At 48.4% G+C, this 13,620-nt stretch overlaps 1 long non-coding RNA gene across 1 annotated transcript; it reads left to right on the plus strand.

The window, feature by feature from the left end:
* The first annotated feature begins 699 nt into the window (after window positions 1-699).
* LOC141277059 (uncharacterized) lies at window positions 700-6,830 on the plus strand. The gene is made up of 2 exons (XR_012327734.1): window positions 700-5,365; window positions 6,010-6,830. It is a non-coding gene; the product is annotated as an uncharacterized lncRNA (long non-coding RNA).
* The last annotated feature ends 6,790 nt before the right edge of the window (window positions 6,831-13,620 follow it).

Here is a 13,620-nt window from a genome sequence, read left to right on the forward strand (position 1 = left end):
AATTTGGGAAAGATGAATGGGTTAGGGTCCAGTAACAAAAAATCTAATAATCACCCAAGTGTAATTACAGTCCACCTAGTCAGTAGTTCCAGCTACTAGATGGAAAACTTTAGTTAAAAGCTTCAGCTCTCTGAGCCATTTTCCATCTGTAGGTTTCCTCCCAGTTTAGGGACCTGTCAGTTTCAGGACCCTAGGACTCCTGGGCAGGACCACCTGCATCAAGACCATGCACTGCTTCTCTGAAGGCTAGTGATCTGGATAAGACCCCACAGGCTCCAGGGACCCCATCCCCTGAGTGGTCCTCAAAGGTGGAAATGAAACATTAACAATAAGGAAAGGGCTGGTCATATATAATACACATTCCAGTCGTGGCTGCGAGTCCCAGGCAAATGCAAAACATGTTCAACAACAGTGTCCCCGTTCATTAAATACAAAAGAGTGATTTTTACCCACAGGAAATTTGCTACCAGTAGGTACCAGGACATACAGTGAGAGATGCACACGGAGAGAGGGAGGCAGAGAGACGTGGTCATAGACACAAGGACAGAGGGACCGGGTGGAGGTGGAATGCAGCTGCCACATAAGGAAGACGGGAAAAGGTGGGGGCGTTATTGGAAGATGGCAACGGTGCAGGGCGCTAATTAGATAAAGGAAGCTGTTCATAAGCTGCTTGCTTGGGGGGGCGGGGGGGGGGAAGCGTGCAGTTTTAGTTCAGAACTGCGAATTCCTGAGCAGTACTGGGCAAGCGGGATAAGTGTGGAGTGCGCGGGGTCCAGTCCGTTCTCCCACTGGGCGGTGACTCCTCCTGGGCAGCCTCGGTTCTCTACTTCCCCCCTCCTGCTCGCCCTGCTCCCGGACGCTGCAGGCTGGCGGGTCGGCAAAGCAGGGAGACCGGTGCCCAAGCCACCAGGTCTCCGGGTCCCCCTTCCCCGGCCCTGCTCCCGCCCGCCCAGTGTTCCCGGGCGCAGGCCGAGACCAAGTGGCCGGCGTGGGGAAGCCCCACTGACAGCAAAAAGCCGTCCTCGGCCCGCCAAAGGCGCCGGCGGCGTCAGGCACTGGCCCCCCAGCGGCGGGATGTTGCAGCTCAGGCGGAGCGCGCACCGTTAGAACACGGAGGAGCAGAGGTTCGCCTCCTGCAGCGGGCTAGACGGCACCGTCCGGGACACTGGCCGCTCCTGGAGGCGCCGGCGGGGATGCTGGAGACCGGGCCGCCTCGCTGGTCCGCTGGGCGGGAGCCCAATAACCACCTGCTTCTGGGAGGGTAGCGCCCACGGCCCACCGGTCCCTGCCTCCCGGGGTCGCCTCGGGGGCGTCCGCTACGCGCCGCTGCCTCAGCTGCTGGGAGCCGGGTGTGGGGCGGCGGGACGAAGGGGCGGCCAGGCGGAATCTGCCTGGAGCCACAGGGAGGTACGAGGCGAGGGGCCAGAGCAGTTGATGGAGACGGGTAAGCCAACTGCGCAGCACAGCGGGTCGGCACCCAAACGCCCACTTACTCGCACCTGGCTGCAAACTCTACCAAAGTGCTTACTCTGAGACCAGGCACCGACCCAGAAGGTGGAGAGAGGGGAGGCGCAGACTCTGCTCTCCTCTGCTGCTCTGAAACACCCCCTGTCTTCAGGGAAGACCAGGAGAAAGATGGCACAAGGCATTAGCAGCCCGCCCTCATCACGACCAAACAAGGGTTTGTAGGAGGTTCTCCAGCTGTAACCAAGCAGGACCCTGTGGGGCCTTCCTGGGACAGACACACACACACACACACACCCTTATGTCCTCTGCCTGTCTCGTTTGTAGAAAAGCTTTAGTCTCCCAGGCCTCCCCTGAGTTACAAAAGGCTGGCTCCGAAATTAACCGTTGAAAGAATGTGAACATGTAATAACAAAAAAAATTTAAACAATAGGTCAGCCACGTTACAGTCACAGAACCTTTAGTTCCTCCCCAAAGGACACAGATAGCACCTGGCACACATTCCTCAGTTGTTTGGCACATACTAAAACCTCTTGCAGATGGAAGAAGTTAACTGCATGATGACCATGAGCAGGTAGCCTCCAGACCTGCTGGAGCCTAAGGACTGATGTTGATAACCCCTGTGACACCACTGTGTTAACTCACCGTCAACCAATCAGAGGACAGTGCACGAGCTGACTGCTGTACTGTGGAAGAAGAATGCCGCCTGCCATATCAGTAAACTAAGAATATTGGGGCGTCAAACCCTCAGCCACTGCAGCCACCCCCAAGTGTGCACCCTGAGGGGATTCAGGATGGAGAAAAAGAGGATACTGGTCCTAGATAGTTGATGTGCATGTCAAAGGAGTGATTTCAATAAGCCCAGACTCTTGCATCTTCACATACATAGGAAAACGCTAGGGAATTCCCTGGCGGTCCAGTGTTAAGGCTCTGCACTTTCACTGTTGTGGACACAGGTTCAATCCCTGGTCAGGGAACTAAGATCCCACAAGCCTCACAGAACGGCCAAGAAAAAAAAAAAAAGTGCTAAATTCATTAACTTCAGATGTCTGGTCTTCTTTAATTAACAGCAATCTTTTGATGCTCTGACTACCTGGTTTTTGTTGCAAAAACTCCTATATATCCTGCCTCCTCCATTACCTCCTGGGAGCAGACCCTTGGAGCTATCTCTGAGCTACAGGGTTTAAGTCCTCAGCAAGTCGGCTGAATAAAAGATAATTCTCAAGTTAGTACCCTGGACTCTCTCCCCCACCTTGCCTTTAAAAATCCTCCCCTGAAATCCATCAAGGAGGATAAACCTTTCTCTGCTCAGAACTTGGACACTTCGGTTTATCTGGCATCACTGTGCCTTGGGTACGGGAACTTGGGTTTGACAACACAGGCTGAGGCCAACACAAAGCAGGATTTAGCCCAGATTATGTTTGTAGAGCTACAAAGACTTAAAGAAAGGTAGAAAATTAGGGGAGCTCAGATGATTTTGGAAGATGAATGCATGATGTCACTGGGGACAGCCTTTTGGCATCTCACATGTTACATTGTGCGAGGGACCTCTATAAGCTTTTTGCTGCCCTTGAAGATTGGGAAAGGGGAATACTGGGAGAGAGAGCCTGCCATATGATTTCTTTCATCGCATGCTCAGAGCCTAGATAAATAACAATGGCACATGTTACAGAAAACAGGTCATGTGCATTTCTGGGGACCTTACTTCCATTTTAACTCTAACAATGCCCTATTCAAGAAGGTATTATTATCCCTATTGTACAGATGAGAAAAATGAGGCTCAAGGAGAGCACTTGTCCAAAGTCTTTGAATTAGTAAATAATGAATCCTGATTTGGACTCAAGTCTGAGTCCAATATGGTCTGTCTCACTGGTGGATGGACAGTGTGTGTGGAAATTACCTAGAATACATGGTTTGAATGAATGACTGTAGGATTGAATGAACAAAATCTTGGGCTTCCACTCATAAGTGTTTAGTTATTTGTGTGGCTATCTTACCAGCTCAGCAGTTTCTCTTCCCTTTCACCCTAAATGAAGGAAGATCAAAGTTCTTGATGCTTATAACAAGATCCCATTATTATTCTTTAATACTTACCCATATACCTCGGTTAAAACAGTGTTATTAATAATGGCTTTTAGCTTCAGTTATGCAAGATGAATACGTTCTGCAGAACTGGTGTACAGCAATGTGGCTTTAATAGACAATATTGTACTGTGTATTTTAATTTGCTGAGAGAGTAGATCTTAAGTGCTCTCAACATAGAAAAAGAAAATGGTTAAAGTGTGAAATGGTTATGTTGACTGGCTTGGTTGTGGTGAATATTTCTCAGTGTAACGTAAATCAAGTCATAAGATTGTACATCTTAAATATGTACAAGTTTTGATGGTCAGTTATACCTTAATAAAGCTGGAGGGAAATGACATTTAAAGAATGCCTTAAAAGGAACTTCCCTGGTGGTGCAGTGGTTAAGAATCCGCCTGCCAACACAAGGGACACAGGTTCGATCCCTAGTCCGGGAAGATCTCACATGTCGCGGAGCAACTAAGCCCATACACCACAACTACTGAGTCTGCACTCTAGAGCCTATGAGCCACAACTACTGAAGCTCGCGCGCCTAGAACCTGTGCTCCGCAACAAGAGAAGCCACCGCAATGAGAAGCCTGCACACCACAAAGAAGAGTAGCTCCTGCTTGCCACAACTAGAGAAAAGCCCCTGTGCAGCAGCAAAGACCCAACACAACCCCCCCCCAAAATGCCTTAATGTATTCAAACATTTTTTATAAATCAAACATATAAGAATGGCAAAATGTTGATAATTTTCAACTGATAGGCATGATGGGGGTTTATTATACTACTTTTTTTTTTTTTTTGGCCACACCACGCAGCATGTGGGAGCATGTGGGAGCACGTGGGATCTTAGTTCCCTGACCAGGGATTGAACCCGGGCCACAGCAGTGAAAGCACCGAGTCCTAACCACTATACCACCAGCGAACTCCCTGAAAATTGTAATTTTTCAATTACCTACTTTCTGGTGTTAGCTCTTTCTCAGATAATGCAATCTACAACCTACATAATCAGTCCTCACCTGATTTAGAGCTCTCTTTGACATTCCCTACATTTTCCAGCCCTGCAAATGCTCAACTACTAGTTCTACTTCAAAAGATGAAGAGATTTCTTGCTAAAGTTGGACGTCTAGTGACTTCCTTTGTCAGGCTTCCCCAAACTGTTCTCTCCAGTCGCCACAACTATCTCAGGACCATAATTAGCTGTCTCCAAACAGCCACATACACTCAGTTCCTTCAGCTTCTGCTGTCTTTTTTTAAACTAAGATCTTTTGAAACGTCTCAGCATTCTTTTCTGAACATTAACTAATAAGGTGTTTAAAAGACATACTGAAAAAATCAGTGTTAAATTGTACAGAGAAGACTGGATATGAAGCCAGGGGACCAGTGATCTAGATGCTTCACTTATTACCTAAATGTCTCAGGTCTAAAATGGGAAATCCCCACTCTTCCTACTTCCTATAGTGTTATTTTGAGCCATAGAATTTGTGCATGCACTTTGTAAAAACCTAAAATCTAAGGCAACATACAAATAAAAGGTTTGGTTTTTTTTTTCATTTTCTTTCATTGAACAGATGTTTAGGGAGTGCCTTCTAGGTGCACGACCATTAGGCGAGGCACAGAGCTTACAAACATGGGGGAGATGTCATAAGACTTCTTTCTGCACTTGTTTACTGATCTTAAATGGTTCAACACTATAACTAAAAAGACAATAACGAGTGTTAAAGAGGATGTGGAGAAACTGGAACCCTCATACATTGCTGGTGGGAATGTAAGATGGTACAGCTGCAAAGTTACCATATAACCCAGCAATTCTACTCCTAGTTACCTACCCAAGGTAAATGAAAACGTATATCCACTTAGATACAAATGTTATAGCAGCACTATTCATAAAAACAAAAAAGTGTATTGGGGGTGGGGGAAACCAAGTGTACATCAGCTGATGAGTGGATAAATAAAATGTGGTATTACATGCAATGGAACACTGTTTGGCAAGATAGACATACTGATGCATGCTATGATGTGATCCTTTTGAATGGAATTCAGAATGTCAAGGGCCTTTCAGTAATTGAAAAAGCAATTACTTTGGGTCCCTGCCCTGGCCCTCCCAGATTCAGCTAAACCTTAGGACCTTTACATTCATGAGAGAAGGGGAATCACCCTTGGGGTATTAGCTCAAGACTGGGACCCCTTATTCAGTGGTCGCTTATTTCTCTAAACAATTAGATCAGACTGCTAAGGGATGGCCTCCTTGCCTACGGGCAGCAGCAGCTACTACAACTCTGCTAAAGGAGGCTGAAAAGTTAACGTTTGGTCAGCCAGTCACTCCGTGGACCCCATGTCAGGTTCAGGCTTTAATAAGTTCTAAGGGAACAGAATGGCTATCCCCTGAAGGTCAAGTTCAGGCTATGCTTTTAGATAACCCAGTGGTTACCATAAAAACCTGTCACACACTAAATCCGACTACCCTGTTACCCACAGAAACAGGGCCTCTGGAGCCTGACTGTACAGAAACCACAGACATGATCTATTCCAGTCGCCCGACCTAGGAAGTGAGCCTCTCCCAAACACAGAAGAGGAATGGTTCACAGATGGGAGCAGCTTCATAAGAGAGGGAAAAAGGCTGGTGGGACCCACAGTGACCTCCCAGACCCGAGTCATAGAGGCACGAAGCCTAACCCCAGGGACTTCAGCCCAAAAGGTGAGCTGATAGCACTCACCTGAGCATTGGAGCTCGGGACAGGGAAGATCTTAAATGTTTACACAGACTCCCGGTATGCATATGCCATCCTACACACACACGGGGCTATTTGGAAAGAAAGGGGTATGCTTACTGCAGAGAATAAGCAGGTAAAACATGGCTTAAACATACTGAGACTCCTAAAAGCAGCTCGTTCTTCTGGGAAAAGTGACAGTGATTCACTGTAGGGGTCATCAAACAGGGAATGTGGAGATTATAAAGGGAAACGACAAGCAGAAGCAGCCACCAGAAGGGTGGCCCTAGAACCAGTAACTTGGTAATTACCCTCATACCGCAGAGGCCAGATCCACCCAACTACTCCTCAGTCTATACAAAGGAAGCAGCAGACAAGCCCAGAAGTGGGGCTTCACTATGTAACCCAGCAAGACCCTATGGAGCCTTCCAGGACAGACGCCCACCCTCCTCTCCATGTCCTCTGCCTGCCTCTTGTTTGTAGAAAAGCTTTAGTCTCCCAGGCCTCCCTTGAGTCACAAAAGGCTGGCTCAAGAATTAAAGATTGAAAGACTGCGAACATGTAGTAAAAAAAAAAAAATTTAAACAATAGATCAGCCATAGAGCAGTCACAGAATCATTATTTCCTCCGTGAAGGACATAAATTACACTGTCTGATGCACATCCCTGAGTTGTTTTCTGATACTAGAACCCCCACCAGATGGAAGAAATTAATTGCATGATGACCATGAGCACATGGCACCCAGACCACCTGGGGCCAGAGAACTGATGTTAACCCCCGTGACACCCCGTTACCTCACCATTAACCAGAGGACTGTGCACCAGCTGATCATGTACCCTGCGAATCTCTCCCTCACCCTGCCTTTAAAAACCCTTCCCTGAATAAAGACGCAGACGTAGAAAATGGACTTGAGGACACAGGGAGGGGGAAGGGTAAGCTGGGACGAAGTGAGAGAACAGCAGTGACATATATACACTACCAAATGTAAAATGGATGGCTAGTGGGAAGCAGCCGCAGAGCACAGGGAGTTCAGCTCAGTGCTCTGTGACCACCTAGAGGGGTGGGATAGGGAGGGTGGGAGGGAGACGCAAGAGGGAGGAGATATGGGGATATATGTACATGTATGGCTGATTTACTTTGTTATAAAGCAGAAACTCACACACCACTGTAAAGCAATTATACTCTAATAAAGATGTTAAAATGAATATGATTTCCCAGAAATCCATTGGGGAATCCCAGTTTTCTGAGCATTAGCCGCTTGTACTCTTTATATGCACCTGTAATAAATGCTACACCTTTCTTCATCACAACTTGGTGTCAGTACATTGGCTTTATTGTGCGAAGGCAAGCTGACCCTAATTCAGTTTGGTAACGGAGATCTAGGAGGCCTTGGGGGGCTACTTAATGAACATGAGCAATACTTCTTTCCCCAAACTGCAGTTTGTCAAGCCATCAGATAGTCTCATCAAGGAACTCACTACAGGCGGGACGCTCTATATAACTGGTTAGTTGAGTTCATGAGAACACCCGGCATAAAAAGTATAGTCAGTCTGATAGTTGAGACGTGCACCATCTGCACAATGAATATCCCAAACACCAGACCCCCCAGAGCCCCCCAGATAAAGCCCATTCAGACCAGAGGGACATATTCTGGAGAAGAATGGCAGACTGATCTGTCATGCCGAGAGCACAGGGCAACTTCAGGTATCTCTAGGTGCTAGTGGGCACGTGTTCACGGTGGGTAGAAGGGTTCCCCACTAGAACTGAAACATTAGCCAAAGTGGCTAAAGTATCACTAAAAGACATAATCCCCAGGTTTGGGCTCCCAGGATCCTTACAAAGTGCTAATGGCCCAGCATTCCTGTCTCAAGTGACAAAGGGGATAACAAGTGCCCTGGGCATAAAATGGACTTTTCACTAAGCCTGGAAACCCCAATCATCAGGGAAAGTAGAGCGGTCCAATCAACCCTTAGAAGGAACCTTGGTCAAGCTATGCCAGGGGACTCAAAAAATTTGGATTAAATTACTCCCAATTGAGCTGCTCCACATTCCGTTAACCCCAAGGGATAATTTAAAGTCAAGTGCAGTTGAGCTCACCTTCAGTAAACCCACTCCCCAAGCGCAGGAGCCTCCTTGAACTGGAACGACTCGAGTGTGACGTCCATGAAATGGAACGACTCGAGTGTGTCCTCCAGGTAGGAGATACCGTGGTAACCAGGTGCTGCCCGCACCCTCCGACCTGCCCCCCACCCCTTCCGGCCAGAGGACCAGGTGTATCTGAACACCTGGAAAAGCTGCAGCCCCGCGATACCAGCGACTCCTAAGAGGAACGGACCCCACTTGGTGATGCTACGCACCCACCCGCCCGGAAGCCGCTGGGCGTCACTCCATGGGGACACGACACTCGCGTGAAGGGGGCCCCGGAGCCCCAACCTCCAGAGGGACAACCTGGGGAAACGGACCCCCCTGATTACTCGTGCGAACCCCTCTCTGACCTAAAGCTTCTCTTCCGAAAAATCAACAAAAGTCTCTCTCAAAAGAGCAGACGACTAATTGTAGTAATCAACTGTGCTCAGAGGGGAGCTAGTGACCTTGGCCGGGGGAACCATATACAACACTGACATCATAAAAAAGCTAACAGCCACCCTGGCCACAGCGGCCAGCGAGACCGGCCCGGACTTCCAGATGGGACAAAAGTCCGCCGACTCACTGGCCGGTATGGTCCTGGGGGACCGAGTTGCCCCGGATCATCCTTAGCTTCCCCGGGGAGGAGGGGGGCGGGGGGGTCTGTGCACCGGGCAGCACGTGGAGCTGTTTTCACGTGGACGCACGCGGCCTAATTGGAGGAGGCGCGCACAGACCACTGGGAAGGCCGCCTGGCTGCAGAAACCAGGCCGCCTGACCTGGTGAACACTTCTGGAGCCGGGGAAACGCCGGCCACCCTCACGCCGCTGGGGCTGGGCCTTTCCTGGGCCCCTTAATGACCCTCCGGATCTATAAAGCTCCAGACGGCGGTCACTCACGGACGCAACAGTTAGGGCTGGGCCCCCGGGGAGCCACCAGACACGGCTACAGGCGGCGGGAGACGTCCTGCTCCTCCCCCCGGGGCCCGACGACCCCACACTCAGCAGGAAACAGCTCCAGGAGCCGAACCTGCGCCCCTCAGCACCCCTCAGGAACGAGGAGCAGGACGGAAGCCAGAGGAGGGACGTGTCACCGGCAAAGCCCATCAACAAGTCCCGGGGAGGAAACACAGAATCTGGGTCGTAAAATAAAATCTTACCTTTTTTCTCTCCCTTTGTGCTTAGTCGAGTTTCACTTGCTCCCAGGTCGCCCCGTGCGGAGGCCTCGCTGCCGACCGTTCAGACCGGAGTCTGCCCTGCAAGATGGCCGCCGACGCCTCACTCGACGGCCCGTGTGCAGAGCCGCTGCGCACGGCACTGCGAGCTGGAGCCGTGAGCAGCGCGGCTGAGCCCGCCCCTCGAGAGCCCCGCCCCTCGAGAGCCCCGCCCCCTCCCCGCCGACAGGAGCCCGGAAAAGCAGCCCTGCTGGTTTGGGGCGGCGAACGTGTACTCTAGACCACGAGCTCTTATCTCTCCATGATCTAATCAAAGAATAAAGCTCTCCTGTCCTTCTGAACCAAACTAAGTCTCATTCTGTTGGTACGAGCAACACGGGGCGGAAGGACTCCTGTTGGGGTCTGACTCGGGAGGGTCAGTAGTAGAACCGGAAGCAATCAGACCCCCTTCTGCCCAGTAACGGGGTACTGACATCTCCCAGAGACCTAGATGAGGGAGAAGCAGTGGACTGGCTAAGAAAATTATTGGTTTCTTAGATGTGAGTGCAGTCTGCATCGTTCCCTTGAAAAGTGATTATTTACTCTTGGAAACTTGTGCCTCCCCTCCTGATAGAAGCCAGGTGAGGTTTATAGACTTTCTTGTTCTATCAGGTCAGAGACTTAAAGAAACAGACACTCAGGAACCTCTCAGAGGTGGGATTCTGGAAGAAAATCCGTTGTCCGGGAGACCCAGGCTCACACGAGACCCAGGAGCCAGCAGCATCAAGAGTTTTCTCCTTCAGACGCCCCACCCTACTGACCTGAGCCCCAGCAAACGCCCCTGTCACTCTAAACGGAGTGATTTAGACTTGAGACTTGGCGACTGGCCAGGGGAATGGAGCCTGACGCAGGTGATGAGACCCTCCTGGGGATGAGGTTTTCCTACGAGGACGGGTCTCCTGAAGGTGATGGGTAGAGATTCACGCGAAGAGAGTTGAACAAGGGCCCTCAATAAAAAAAACCAGGGGCAAGAGGAATGGTGTGGACCCTGGGGAGTTCCCACGAAGGGATCTTTCTGCAAAAGGCCCAGTTCTTTAAGTGATTTCCCTTTTAGAATCTGGGAAAAGACAAGTTGTCAAAAACTTTAGCTATTTCCCTTCTGCACTGAAATAATACCCTTTTGAGTTTATTCCAGCTCTTGAGTTAACTGAATTAGAATATCCCTGCCCAGTGCAGTGCTGCAGAGACCAGGAAATGAACTCAACAGTATTTGAGTGGACAGACCCATCAGGACCCTCAGTCTTCAATCCTCTCTCTGCTTCCCTCCTTCAACATTCCACCCACTCTGAAGAAAGAATCTGGTCTTGTTTGTGTTGGGAAATATTCATAGTCAGATGGCAAAAGGATAACGCAAGACATAAAGTTCATTTTCACTCCTTTGTCGTTTTTTGATGCAAGGCTCGTGCAGGGTCAAAGTCTGATCAAGGAAATGATTGAAGATCAGCAAGGTAGGGTATTTCCAGGCTAGTTTTTGAATGAGGGGAATCTAGGGATTTGGAGAGCAAACCCTGAGAAGTGAGGGCAGTGGAGAGAGGGCTCTGGAATGAACTTGCATGAGTCACTGGCAGCAAACCTTAGCAGTGAGGGCTGCAACTGTCCGATGTCCCAGCCATCAGCCCACCTGTCTGCAGAGGCCAGCTCATTCTTTCTTATTGTAATTGTGCCCTCCTTCCCTTGGTTTTTACACAAAGACTCATAGTTCTCTATCCCGTGCCTGCCTGTAAGGAAGGATTGTGAGTTCCCAACCCTAAAATACTTGGAATTCGTCGGATAAAAGATCCTGCCCTTATTTCTCTACCTACAGAGTGCAGTTTTCTGTAGGAGAGGAAAGGTGGTGTTTTCTGCTCGTATAAAGAAAAAATAGTAACCAAAACCCCTTTCAAATCAAAGTATTTTTCTTGAGTCAAAAGCATCTCCTGAGCCTCCAGCCAAGTCCATGAAAAGGCTTTGTTAGATGATCTAAAGCTACCAGGGTTCATAAAGGTCATCATATCATTCACACTGCGCTTGAGAAGTCTGTCCTTTCTCTGCTTCTCACATGCAGAGGAAATTGAGTGAGAAATTTTCACGTCATTTCTACCCTACCCACGCTCTTTTCTTTCTGACTTAATGAATATAGTCACCCAGAAGATAATCAGTCATGTTAACGTCTCTTTTACTGTGGAAGTGTTATTATTAAATTCATAGTAATGTGATCACATAATATTTTAAAGAATATGAATAACTGAAAGTCAATTCTTTTCTTCATGGTCAGAAGGCTGATGCCTTTCCATCCACCTCCCAATATTTCTACTGGACAAAGGTGACCATGAATCATCACCACAAACCACAGAGCCAGCAGCCAGAACACTGTCCTACCCATTCTCACTTAGAAGTGAGCAGAAGACTCTTTTAGATCCCAATTAACAAGTATAGAAGGGGTGGCAGAAATTTTAAAAATTACCTTGAGGTAAACATCACAGTAATAATAGTTGCAGGTAAGAATAATGCTAAAATTAATAGACAAAAATATGAGAAACAGGATATTGGCATAGACTGAAAGTATATCCTCACAAAACCCCTAGTAAGCTGGAAGGGAAATAGTAAATTCACAATGGAGAAACCTGTGATTGAGTTAATATCACCAATGCTGAAACATATCTACATCATGGGTCTCCCAATATGATGTCAGCTTGACTGTCTACAGAGTGCCCAGATTCACCATTGTTTCTGGGTGAGTCTGTGAGGACGATGAGCATTTGAATCAGTGGACTCTTTAAAGTAGATTGCCCTCCCCAGTGTGGGTTGCCACCCCCCAACCTGTTAAGGGCCTGAATAGAAGCAGGGCAGAAGTCAGAGGAATTCACTCCTTTTTTTGCTCTCTCACTGCTGGAGGTGACATCCAATCTCATCTTCTCCTGCCTTTGAACTGGGATTTACACCATCAGCTCCCTTGGCTCTCAGGCTTTCAGACTTGAACTGAATTACACCACTGGCTTTCCTGGGTCTCCAGTTTTCAGGGGGGACAGATTATGGGACTTCTTAATCAATTCCTCATAATAAATCTCAAATATATATATATGAGAAAAGGAAGGTTGGGGAGCTGGGATTGGGAAGCAACTATTTGATTTCAAAGTCTACTTTCCCCACCTCTGCTCTGCACCGTCTCCACGTCCTCAGCCTTCACTCGCTTCCTCAGGTTTGTCATATTGTTTTTGTCCCTTCTCAGGGTCACCACCCCTCCATGGGCCGCAAGCCGGCACAGCAGCCAGCACCGTAGTAGCCATAGCGTCTTACTGGTGCATGGCGCCATCTCGTGGCCAAACTAGGCAACTGTCGAAATCAACATTACATCCACTGTATTTGGGACACGTGACTGCTTTATTTGGGGTGACAACAGAGCTCTCTAGCTGTTTTCTCTTCTCTCCTTTACTTTTGTTTAAACGGAGTAACATTAAGTCACATATGCTCAAAGAAATTCATGTTCCTATTTTAACTCACTCCTGGCAGGAGCAAGAAGTGTACGTGTTAATAGAAATGGAAATAGGGAGGATTGCAGGACCAAGAAGGGGTTGCAAAGAGCATTATATTATGAATGAAGTACTGATGGCTCTTTTTCCAACTTGATGCAAAGAGAGAAGTACAAACGTGCATGAGGTGGGGACTTCCCTGGTGGTCCGGTGGTAAAGAATCCATCTTCCAACGAAGGGGACGCGGGTTCCATCCCTGGCGGGCTAACTAAGATCCCACATGCCACTGGGCAACTAAGCCCATGTGCCACAACTACTGAGCTCGCATGCCTCAGCAAGAGAGCCCATGCACCACAACTAGAGAGAAGCCCGCAAGCTGCAACAAAAGAGCCCACACGCCTCAATGAAGATCCCACGTGCTGCAACTAAGACCTGACACGGCCAAAAAAATAAAGAAATTAATTTTAAAAAAACACGCATGAGGTATTCTGATAGTTACACTGTTCAGAAGTACCTAGCATTGTGAAAACAGATCTCTCTCTCCATATATGTATATCTATTCCCCACTTCAATAAATGTGAAATATAAGACA

The sequence above is a fragment of the Tursiops truncatus genome, chromosome 18 (assembly GCF_011762595.2).
Source record: "Tursiops truncatus isolate mTurTru1 chromosome 18, mTurTru1.mat.Y, whole genome shotgun sequence".
Taxonomy (NCBI): domain Eukaryota; kingdom Metazoa; phylum Chordata; class Mammalia; order Artiodactyla; family Delphinidae; genus Tursiops; species Tursiops truncatus.